Genomic DNA, 11,647 nt, shown 5'->3' with positions numbered 1-11,647 from the left:
GCCTTGGTTTCTTTCCACATGGAGATTCTTTTTGCAAACCAGTTGCTTCCCAACCTTTGGTTTAACCAAGCCCTTCTCTTCACATGGCATTTCTTGGCTGTCTTTCTCTCAGGCACTTTTCCTGGATTTTTCATTAATTCATAGAACAGCTCAGGTTGGAAGGGATATGAAAAGATCATCTTTGTTGGATGAACAAAGTTGGATGGATGGAGAAGTCCAACATTTCATGGCGAAGAAAGCCTAGATGAGATTATCTAGTAGCCTGTCAAAACACATCTTGAAGATGTCCAGCAATGGGGGCTGTACAATATCCCTGGGGAATTTGTTCCAGCAATTGTTCTCAATCCATACTTACTAATATAGGTGGCTCTTACCTTGAGTATACTAGGTTCCCTACACCAGAACTTTATAATCCTTATTAAATTTTGCTTTGTCATTCTGTCCTTCTGGTGACATACAGCAGAGACATAGCACGACCGAGTTTTACTTCCAGTGTGATAAAGGAGGACTTAATGAGATAAGACCTGTATATGTTGTGCAGATGTGTATTGTGCAGTAGCTCTCAGTGGAGATTTCACTGGCCACAAGCTCTCAGAGAAAGGGAAATGGTGACTCAGCATGAATATGAAGAGGAAAATGTAGGAGAAAGTTCTTCCCCAGGTGGTAACAGCCACTTTTCTCTCTTTTCCAACATAAGTATGTTAAATTCCTTCGTTAGAATTATCTTGATAATTGATAGCCTATACTGCTTGCTTCCTACTATGTTCTCCTAAATCTCCATTGCAATTTACGTATGCATATATACACGCAAGTCACCACAAGATTTCTATTAAGATCCGCATCAGCTGAAAAGCATTGTAGCTACCTCTTGTTATTAACCACACCAAAACTCACTTTTTGGACTTCTTGTTCCAATTCCAGAGTGCCAATTTGCACACCCTTTTTGAAGGAGTGAGACTGGCTACAAGTGAGGCCAACAGAAAACCAAACTGCTTACTGTTACTGATGTGTTTGATACCTGATACAGCTACCGAATTAGTGATGATGAAACAACTTTGAAATAGTACCGAGACTGAATGAAGGTGTAAATTATATATGATGCTGCTAGCTTTTTTCTCCCTCTTTTGTTACTCTTCTGTTCCCTGCTGCTAGTGTTGACTATGCCAAGTCTTTCAGCAGCCCTCTTTTTCACTGCAGATGGAGCACAAACACTTTTAAAAGTTGCTATGCATGCCCGCAATGATGCTCATAAACCAGCTCCTCATTTCAGGAATGCTGTAGCATGAAAGTGTAATGGTACTCATCTCTGTTCAAAAGACTTCTTGGTGTTTATCTAACTCTGGGGCAAACATCTATATTTTCCTCTGCCTAACGAGAGGATTTAGGGTAGAATTCTGTTATTATATTGCCAATAAAAACTAATCATGTCTTCCTTGAGAAGCATAGTAATAGCTTTTCAGATGAGAGGAAAAAAGCATCTGCCCTGTGCTAGCTTGATTTTTCAAGGTATTTTAATAACAAATAACAAATTTAATAAAGAAATTAATTTTCCAAGATATTTTAATAACAAATTTTCAAGATACTTTGAAACAAATATTTAAAAACTAATCCTTTACTGGAGTAGTCATGAGGGACAGAGATATAAAGATATTGCTTTACTTTTTGGGTAATTTTGAATATAAAACTGGGTAAGAATTGGGAAATTATTTCAACAGCTATAGCATACTGAGAAATAAATATATTCTCAAGCCATTAAAACTCTCAGAGGGACCAGATGGTTGCCAGTGGCAAAGTCTGTGACTTTGATACATGCACCTTTGTTTAATGAGTCTTCAGAGAAATATGGAAAATTTCACAACACAAAAATTCTTCCTTAAAATCAAGTGTCTCAGACCACTTTGTGTCACAGGGTGGTTAAGTTTTCTCCTTTGATCCTTTACCTCTCATCGGTCTTTCTGATTCCCTACAGGGCTGTGTGGAGGAGTTGGAGATGGACTGCTAGGCCTTACTACAGGTGGTGACAACTAATGGAAAAGACCTTCTCTGAACTGCTCAGGGCTAATACTTGGGGCCACAGGCTAGCTCTTTCAAAAGTCGTCATCAGCAACTGGGAATCCAGACCCTCAAGCCTGGATTTGCTGAATGAAAACTGGGTCTGAGATTGCCTGATGGGAAGAAGAGGGGGCCAGATGTGACATGACATCTTCTGAGGTCAGGTTCTTGGTGAAACTGCTGTTACACAGGGGCAAGAAATGTTCTTTAGGGGAGGGGAAGTGGGACCTGTTATGCTTTCCAGTGACAGTGTCCTAGGGCTACTGTGGCAAGTAAAGCAGAAGTAGCAGGTATGTGCATTAGCATAGCAGCTGACTGGAGCACGGGGTGAATCGCCACCTTCCTCACCACTTTGTGACTGATCACAACAAATACAATAATGTCCACAAGTCTGCTTGCCAAGACTGAGATCCTCCTTGACTGTTTCAGCAGCAGTACCCAGGAAAGTGCCTGCAAGAAAAGACAATCCCTCTCGAACCAGTAATGGGGCAGCTGACAGAGCAGGCAGAGGCCACAGCTACAGCAGTGGCCACATCCTGTGTGGTCCCAGCCCTCAGCCTCAGCACAATCCTGTGACTGCCTCTTGCAAATGCAGAAATCAAATGGAGGAGGGAAGAGCAGCTCCTTGGTGGTTCTGTGCCCCTCATGCTCCGGCCTCTACAGTGGCCAGAGCTGAGAGGCACCAGCTTCTCTGCCTGCTGCCCACCACCCAGGACAAGGGTGGTCAGCAAGGTCCTGCTTCCCTGTGCAAGAGCAGTGGAGACACAGGCATGGTGGGTGTGATGTGCAAGGGTGTTGTCTTGGGGAACTGTTCTTGGGACCATCCCTAGGTGTGCTTCGATTTGTTAGTGTTGATGCAGCTGTGCTGTATCACTCTTCAGCCTTCCACAGCTTCTAGGCTTCTGGAATTACACAAGCAAGCCTCTTCCTTCCCTCCTGCTGCACAGCTGTATGCCAGTACTGAAGGTATGTGAGGGTACTCTTCAAGGCTCTTGTGACTCTCCCCTTGAGATGTTGTGGTAAAATTGAGATTAAAGAGAATTTTTCAGGGATTTCTAACAAATACCTTTTGTCAGGGGGGAATATTTGAGGACTCACATGGGCTGCTGAGATGCTCTGTCTCTCAGAGGAAAGTATGTTGCTCCTTAAAGCTGCAAGATCTTACCAGTAGGGTGATGTGCAGGATCTAGTAGCTATGAAGGACAGCAGCTGAGACATAAGTCCAGCAAGGTTGTGTGTCTGGGCTTAGGAAGTATCCATCTCCTTGCTTCATCTGTGACTAACCCCAGCTTTTAAGTGAACTCTAGTCCTTCCTAACTTTTTAACCTCAGAACGTTACAGACGTAAACAGTGACTAACTGACTTTAAATAAGTAACATAATCTTGTACACATATACTCCAGATCTTCATCCAGAGGAAAAGATAAATTACCTTTAGCTGAAATCTACATCCTTTAGTGACACATTTAAGGTAGAGCTAGCTCTCGCTGCTGCCTGTAATGTGCCTGGACCTGGACCATGCACAGAAATGTAATTCAACCTGGGGAAGTATCACACTAACACAGCTGAGCCACTCCTATGACTGTTAACAGGCATCACCAGGGCACTGTGCTTTGTAAATAAACTTGCTTGCTAGCAACCGCTTTATAAATTTATAAATTACTAATGCAAGACCCACTGCATAGCACAGATAAAGCTTCAGAGGCAGGTCTTACAGAGCATCCAACACACACAAGCAACAGCTGCAATATCATTTCAATTGCTTCCCTAATCAGACTAGAAAGCCCATGCTGAAGTATTGAAGACATGTGACAGACTATGTGTCTATCTTCTGCCTTTTCCTACTAGTTTAAGCAGGTCATGAAAAGTTTTGCGTACTTCTCTTCAAAACAGCAGATTAAGTATAAAGTTGCATATATATAGATCTTAATTTTTTAAGTTATCCTTACACAGACTTGACATGCAAAGGTGATAATATTCACAAAGAACTGACATTGAGAGTTGTCCTGTAAATAAAATAGAAACTTCTTTAATGTGTAAGTACATGGTATTTCTTAAGATACCTCTGAGATATCTGACTACAGTGACTGAAAATATGATCATTCAAGGCTGTTCAGTAAGACCCTTTGATCCTGTTAGATGCTGGTAGACTCCAGTCCAAGCACTCGCTACTGACAGCATGATTTTGCAAAGTGATGTAATATTGTTTCATCCCTCCAGATGAGATCCAGCCCCTGGCCTGTGAACCTAAGCGGGTTTGCAGCAGTACTGATGAGGTCACAACAGGGAGAGTGTGGTGGGTTGACCTTGGCTGGTTGCCCGCTGCTCAGCAAGCCACTTTATCACTCCTCTCCTCAGCAGAACAGGAGGGGAGAAAGTAAGATGAAAAAAAAAACACTTGTGGGTCAAGGTAAAGGCAGTTTAATGAAGCAACAGCAAAATTTGCGCACATTAAAGTGAAGGAAAACAAGGTGTTATTCTCTACTTCCCATCAGCAAGTGATGTTTGGCCACTTTCCCAGGAAGCAGGGCTTCAGTATGTGTAGTAGTTGCTCTGGAAGACAAACACCTTAAATAACAAATGTGTCCCCCCCTTTCTCCTCCCTTCTCTTAGCTTTTATATCTGAGCAGATGTCGTATGGTACGGAATATCCCACTGGTCACTTTGGGTCAGCTGTCCTGACTATGTCTTCTCCCAAGATCTTGCCCACCCACAGCCTGCTGGTGAGATGCTGGGGGAAGGTTGGAGAGACAGCCTTGATGCTGGGTGAGCGCTGCTCAGCAGCAGCCAAAACCCTGATGTGTTATCACCACCTTTCTAGCCACCAATACAAAGCACAGCACTATGAGGGCTGCTATGGGTCTCAGCCAGACCCAATACAATCTCCACCTCTTATTTCATATCATTTGCATCATGTTTAGGTCCCACATAACTTAATTCATATATATATATATATATTCTAACCATTCCATTGTATTTAATTCTCATTACTGAAATTCCTTCTTGCCAACACTTACAACTTAAACTACATACCTAAACCATCTTTATATGCAACATGCAGATTTATACATTCTCATTAACTACTATCCCTTGTCCCTTAACAGATAGATATTACTCTTGCGTTCCATGAGCTTCCTGTAGTCCTTCAGAAGTTCACAAAGAGGCTATGATTTGGGCCCCATCTGTCAATATGGGTACTTAAGACAAAAGAAGCAGTATGTTCAATTGTTGGGCTCCAGCACCAGCTTGGTTTGGGTCATTGTTGCACTTATCTAGTTCCTTGTGAATCTCACTCTTTGTCAGTTCAGGTCACTCCACTACATGACTTCCTACAACATATAACTCATACCATGGATTATTTTTCTCCCAAGGTTAAATCTCCTTGAGACACACACCAGGTCTCCTCATCCTTCTGCATTACCCACCAAGCACACACAGGTCCCTGAGTGAAGACAATTCCATTAATGGGTTTGCCTTTTCCCATGGGAGGAGCAATCCATTCCTCCTCCCCCAGCCACTTCCTTATGTGCAATGTGGGGACCTTATCTCCTGCCACAGTATGTAGGTTTGGTTTTTTTTTGTGCAGGACTAGGATGGTTAGCAGATCCTCTGGTGTTACCCAGGCAAGTGGCTTCTGCTAAATTTGTATCCCAATGCTTCCATGCCCCATTGCCCAATGCTTTCAGCGTGGTCTTTAACAGTTCATTATATCTCTCAGTCTTTCCAGAAGCTTGTGGGTGATAGGAGATGTGATACATCCATTCAATGCTGTCTTTCTTTGCCCAGGAGTTTATAAGATTATTTTGGAAATGAGTCCCATTGTCTGATTCAATTCCTTCTGGAGTACCATGTAACCGCAAAATTTGTCTTTTAAGGCCTAAGATGGTGTTCTGGGTAGTGGCATGGTTTATGGGGTATGTTTCTAGCCACCCAATAGTTGCTTCCACCATGGGGATTATATAGCACTTGCCTTGGTGTGGTTCAATATATTCAGTTTGCCAGGCCCCACCATATCAGAGCCAGACACTGCCCTCTGTTCCAGGGAGATTTTACTTGTGTCACTTGCTTGATTGCAGCACATTTCACATTCATAAGTGACCTGTGTGATGGCATCCACAGTCATGTCCATGCCTCAATCACAAGACCATCTGTATGTTGCATCACTCCCTCCATGTCCCAATGTTTTGTGGGCCCATTAAACTACAAATCACTCACCCTTATGCTCACAGCCCAGGTCCACCCAAGCTACTTCAATTTTGGCAGCCTCGTCTATGTGTTCATTGTGTTGATGTTCTTCAGTGTCACAGCTTTTGGGCATAGGAGCATCTACATGATGTACCTTTAGAACCGTGTTTTTTACTTGGGCAGCAATGTCCTGCCACAGTGCAGCAGCCCAGATGGGTTTACCCCTGTGCTGCCAACTGATCTTCTTCCACTGTTGTAGCCACCCTCATAGGGCATTAACCACCATCCAGGAGTCAGTACAGAAACAGAGTACTGCCCAGTTTTCTTGTTCAGCAATCCCTAGGGCTGGTTGAATGGCTTTCACTTCTGCAAACTGACTTGACTCTCCTTCTTCTTCAGTGGCCTCAATGACTGGTTGATGGCCTGACACATCAGACCCACAGAAATACAAAGCTTTGGTAGACACTGGTGCACAGAGTATGCTGCTGCCATCAGGTTATAGGGGCACAGAACACGCCTGGATCTCTGGAGTGACAGGGGGATGACAAGAATTGCCAGTATTGAAGGCTGAGGTGAGATTAACAGGGGACAAGTGGGAAAAGCACCCCACTGTGACCAGCCCAGAGGGACCTTGTATGTTTGGCACGGACTGCCTCAGGAGAGGGTACTTCAAGGACCCAAAGGGGTACTGATGGGCTTTTGGTGTAGCCACTGTGAATACAGATAAGATCACACAGCTGTCTACCCTGCCTGGCCTCTCAGGAGATCCCTTCATTGTGGGGCTGCTGCAAGCTGAAGAACCGCAGGTGCCAGTTGTTACCAGGATGGTGCACTGGCAGCAATATTGTACAATCTGAGACTCCCTGGCTCCCATCCGTGAGCTGATTCACCAGCTGGAGAGCCAAGGAGTGATCAGTGAGACTCACTTACCTTTTAGTAGTCCCATGTGGCCAGTGCAAATGTCTGACTGAGGGTGGAGGTTAACAACAGACTGTTGTGGCCTGAGTGAAGTGATGCCACCACCGACTGCTGCTGTACCAGAGAGAGAGAGAGAGAGTAATTTGGTAGTCAGGCTTGTATTTTCTATCATAGCCAGAAAATCTGGCAGGCACTGAGAGAGGAAAAATGGCTGGGGCAGGGGCTGGCAAGAAAAGGAGGTTGTTACTCATATGATCAGTGGCCTTTGATGTGCAAAGATCTCCCAGGTCACAAGAAATCAGAAGCATCAGTTCCCCTGAAATGCCCCACAAATACAGGAGATTAGCAAAACCCCCAACACAACAATGTGTGGAAGAACACATCAGTGCTGAGCAAAAGTGTCAGTAGCTGAAAGAAGGCATGCTATATACGTGTAGGCCATGGCCAGTCATTGCACAGCTTGTACAAGCCCATGCAAGCCAATGCAAACAATTCTGTATGTTCTCTGCCTCCATTATGTAAGATTCCAGCTCCAGATTGGTTTGTGGGGTGTTTTTTCCAAAATAAAAATGCAGTGTAACTTGAAATCTGTCTTTGCTATAAGAAGCTGCAAATCATTAATGATCAGTGCTCCATGCAGATGTTATCAGTGCCTATAACTCATCTTTTTAGCCATCATGGTAATGGGACATGGTAATGTACCACAAGTTGTGTATTTCCTATGGCTGAGAAGATGATTTCAGTAACTGCTAATAAAATGCGCCATAGACATCCTGAAAAATGCTAATCAAGCAGATGTCTACAAAGCTCTTCCCCCCAGTGATTTCTCTGAGAAATCATTTGAAATACTTTTTTTTTTTAAATTGAGACCCTCGGAAGGTTCTTTAGATGACATTTTCCCCTGGATTCCAGTAAGGCAGCACCTTCATTTTTCTGAGAAGGTGTTCAGGTGAAGTGAAGCGTAAGATTGCTCCCAAGTAAACATTCAACTTTACCTAGAAATGGCCTCATTACTCAGCAGGTCATACATTCATTATGGGTTTTTGTCTCGAGAACTTGCAGAGTCACATAGCGTCTCGTCTAAGTGTTTTAGCACTGGCAAAAATGGGTATTAATGATTTGCCCTAATAGGGCCACATTGTAAGATTTGATTTGAATGCCACAGAGTAACTGGGTCATCTAGAGTTGACCTGCCTGAAAATGTCAGCACAGCGTGCAGCTATTGAGAGAGTTAGGTGCTGCTGTTTTGATTAGTCATTTTATGACTCTGTCCCTAAATCCATCCATTCAGTCTTTTTTTGGCTTAAAGCCAATACCAGCTGCTCAGGCTGGGAACTGCCTTCTCTTAGGAAGACCAAAGGAAATGTTGATTTGTGGCTGTGTCCGTTCGAACCAAAGATCAGCAGGGGAGACTTTCTTCCAATCACAAGTGAATTCAGTGCTGTGGGTGACAGGTAGGCCACTGCTGTAGTTTATAATGACTCTAGTTAAATCCCCACCTGCATACTTTAAGAGCAAGTTAAATTAAGATATTGCACAAAGAGGGTTCCAAATGTAGGTGTCTTCCTTTCTTAAAATAATACTTAAAAAGCAGTCACATGCCTAAAAGTCTATGATGTGGAAAAACTTTTCTGCCAAGCCATGACAGGTACTGATGGGCTATGCAATATTTGAATGGAAATCTGACTCCACCTCTGACATTAGCAAGATGCCGTCTGTTGAGGTAGCTGTCACTAGAGTCGTCAGTATTACTCAGAAGTGTAGTTGCATACTAGATTAAATATAGAGATCACAATTATAAATAAAGTGAAGTGGTTACTGATTGTGGTGACTGATTTCAGAAAAATCTGGTGGTCTCTACTTTTCAGCAATGATATCCATATAGTCTGTGTCTGATTATAGTATCATAGGATAATTCAAGTAGGAGGCGACCTTCAGAGGTCCGTAGTGCAACCTCGTGCTCAGAGTAGGGTCAGCTATGAGGTCAAAACAAGTTGTGCAGGACTTGTCAAGTTACTTCCATGTGCATCAGTCTCTGCAAGAATTCTGTGCAGCTCATCTGTAGTTTTGATCTTTGCCCTAATCTCCTTTCCTTCTGCCCCGTCTGGGGATCACATACAGTTGTTACACTCACCAAAACAGTCTCCTAAGTTTGCACTAAATTGTTTATTATACGTGTCAGCAAAATGCTGGAAAACACACCTCAAAATGCCTCTGTGCTCATTCATACCTAAATAAGTAAGTTCAGTTCATCCTTAGTTTTGTTTCCTGCCTCACACCCTTTCTTCAGGCTTAGATAGGATCTCACAGAGTAACTTCCAATTTCTGCTTTAAAAAGTGTTTAGAAAAATGTACTGTATTTCTTGGCATGTAGCTGTCACTTTAATATGAATGTCTCAAAAACTATTTTTTTTTATACAGCTTAATTATATTTCTGAGCTGCTCACTCGCAGCAGGTCTGGAACAATTGGCTTGGCAGCCCTTTCACATTTGTCTTTCTTATGCCCTCAAGTACAGACTTTCCAGTTTATTTTCTATGTGAGCGGAGGTGTCTAATGATACCATAGTCCAGCTTGGCAGTTGATTGCAGGGTTGTACAGATTTGCTACCCTATTTCCACCAGTGCCTGCCACATCATTCATTTTCCTTGGAAAGGTCTTAGATGATTTTATACTTTTAAGCACTTCAGAGAGATACCTCCATTTATTAAGCTATGGATGGTACATCTTTAACATAATATGAGCAGAAACATTTCCAAATCAACACCACTCCCTTCTGCCTGTGCAGGAACTGGAATGAACTGTGGAGGGAACTCCACACTGAAGCAGCCTGGATGCCCTCCCGTACTGCTGCAGAGAACTTGGCTCTTGGCTGCCTGCAATTGGTAGTGCTAAAGTGGAAGGTTACCGATGCTGGAAGTTAGGAGAAAGCAGCCAGACAACTTCTTTTGCCTGTTCTTCAGCTTCTGTATACCAAGCACATTCTCGGCCTGAAAGTATCTTGGACCTATTGAGGAAATATTTCAGGATCCTCATGAGTCTTACTCATATACTCCACCAGATGTCAGGGAGCCATCAAAGTTTTTCAGGGTCCAAACTCCGGTTCTTATCCATCCGCTCAGGGATAATAAAAACATAGTCTGGACATGACCAAAATATACTTGGAATGACATAGCACAGGGAGAAAAACTGATAGCAAGACAACTTCTCTGAAACATTTACCACTCTGCAGGCCACAAATGTTCAGAGCTGATGTTGGCATCCTTTTGCACATTATCTTTAGTAAGCCATCCTTTTGTCTCTGTGCTTATGAGGAATATATTTAAATGATTACCTTGAATATCTATCTGAAGGCCCCACAAAGCCATTTTAGACAACCAAGGCTGAGCTGCCCTGGTGGCTTTTGCATAACTTTGCTGTGTCCTGCTGCAAGCTGATATGGAGAGCTGTGGTAGATTTGGTGTTGAGAAAATGAAGACTGCCTTTGCCACCAGTACCTAAAGTCAGGAAACGCAGAAACAGCATCCAGAAAAAAAGCCGTTGCTGAGACAATTATCTATGGGAATTGCATTCAGTGACAGGGTGTCTGAGGAATAAGGCTTTTCTCTAATTGGAGTTAGGGAGTGAGTTTTTGTCTTTGGTGAGAAATCAAAAATTATACATTTTTATGGGTAGCTGAGAGACTTACTAGTCATAATAGAAATCCTTACATAGAATCCAGCTTCTACTAGAATAGAAGCATAGAGGGTTGTTTAGCCTGGCGAAAAGGAGGCTCAGGGGAGACCTTATCACTCTCTACAGCTACTTGAAAGGAGGTTGTAGTGAGGTGGATGTTGGTCTCTTCTTTCAAATAACAAGCAATAGGACAAGAGGAAATGTCCTGAAGTAGTGCTGGGAAGGTTTAGATTGGATTTCAGGAACATTTTCTTCACTGAAAGGATTGTCAGGCATTGGAACAGACTGCCCTGTTGTTGGTTGAGTGGTTGAGTGACCATCTCTGGAGATATTTAAAAGAAGTGTAGATGTGGCACTTTAGGACATTGTTTAGGGGTGGCCTTGGCAGTGCTAGGTTAGCAGCTGGACTCGATGATCTTAAAGGTCTTTTCCAACCTAAATGATTTTATCCTTCTGTGATTCTAAATAACTATTCAAAGTGAAAACAATCTGCATTATTCCATATAATGGGTAAAAAAAGAAGTATAAATCACACAGGGTTGAAGCTGAAGTCTCTTTCTGATGACTAATGTATTGTTTCCAGAAGAAGGCCATACATAAGGTGTATAATAAAAGAAATATAACTAATCATTTTTAAAACTTGTAAATTGTAGAGACTCCTTTTTCCTCCCTTATCTGCTTCATCAATGCCGTCACAAATTTATCACCTAGCCAGCAGAAGAGGTAACACTGCACCAAATATGTGCAAGGAACTGGGAATCAGATAGTATGATAAAATGTAATTATGCTATTTAAAAAATATATTTCTTTGGAGACATT

The sequence above is a fragment of the Falco rusticolus genome, chromosome Z (assembly GCF_015220075.1).
Source record: "Falco rusticolus isolate bFalRus1 chromosome Z, bFalRus1.pri, whole genome shotgun sequence".
Classification (NCBI taxonomy): domain Eukaryota; kingdom Metazoa; phylum Chordata; class Aves; order Falconiformes; family Falconidae; genus Falco; species Falco rusticolus.
Note: the sequence above shows the minus strand (reverse complement) of the source record.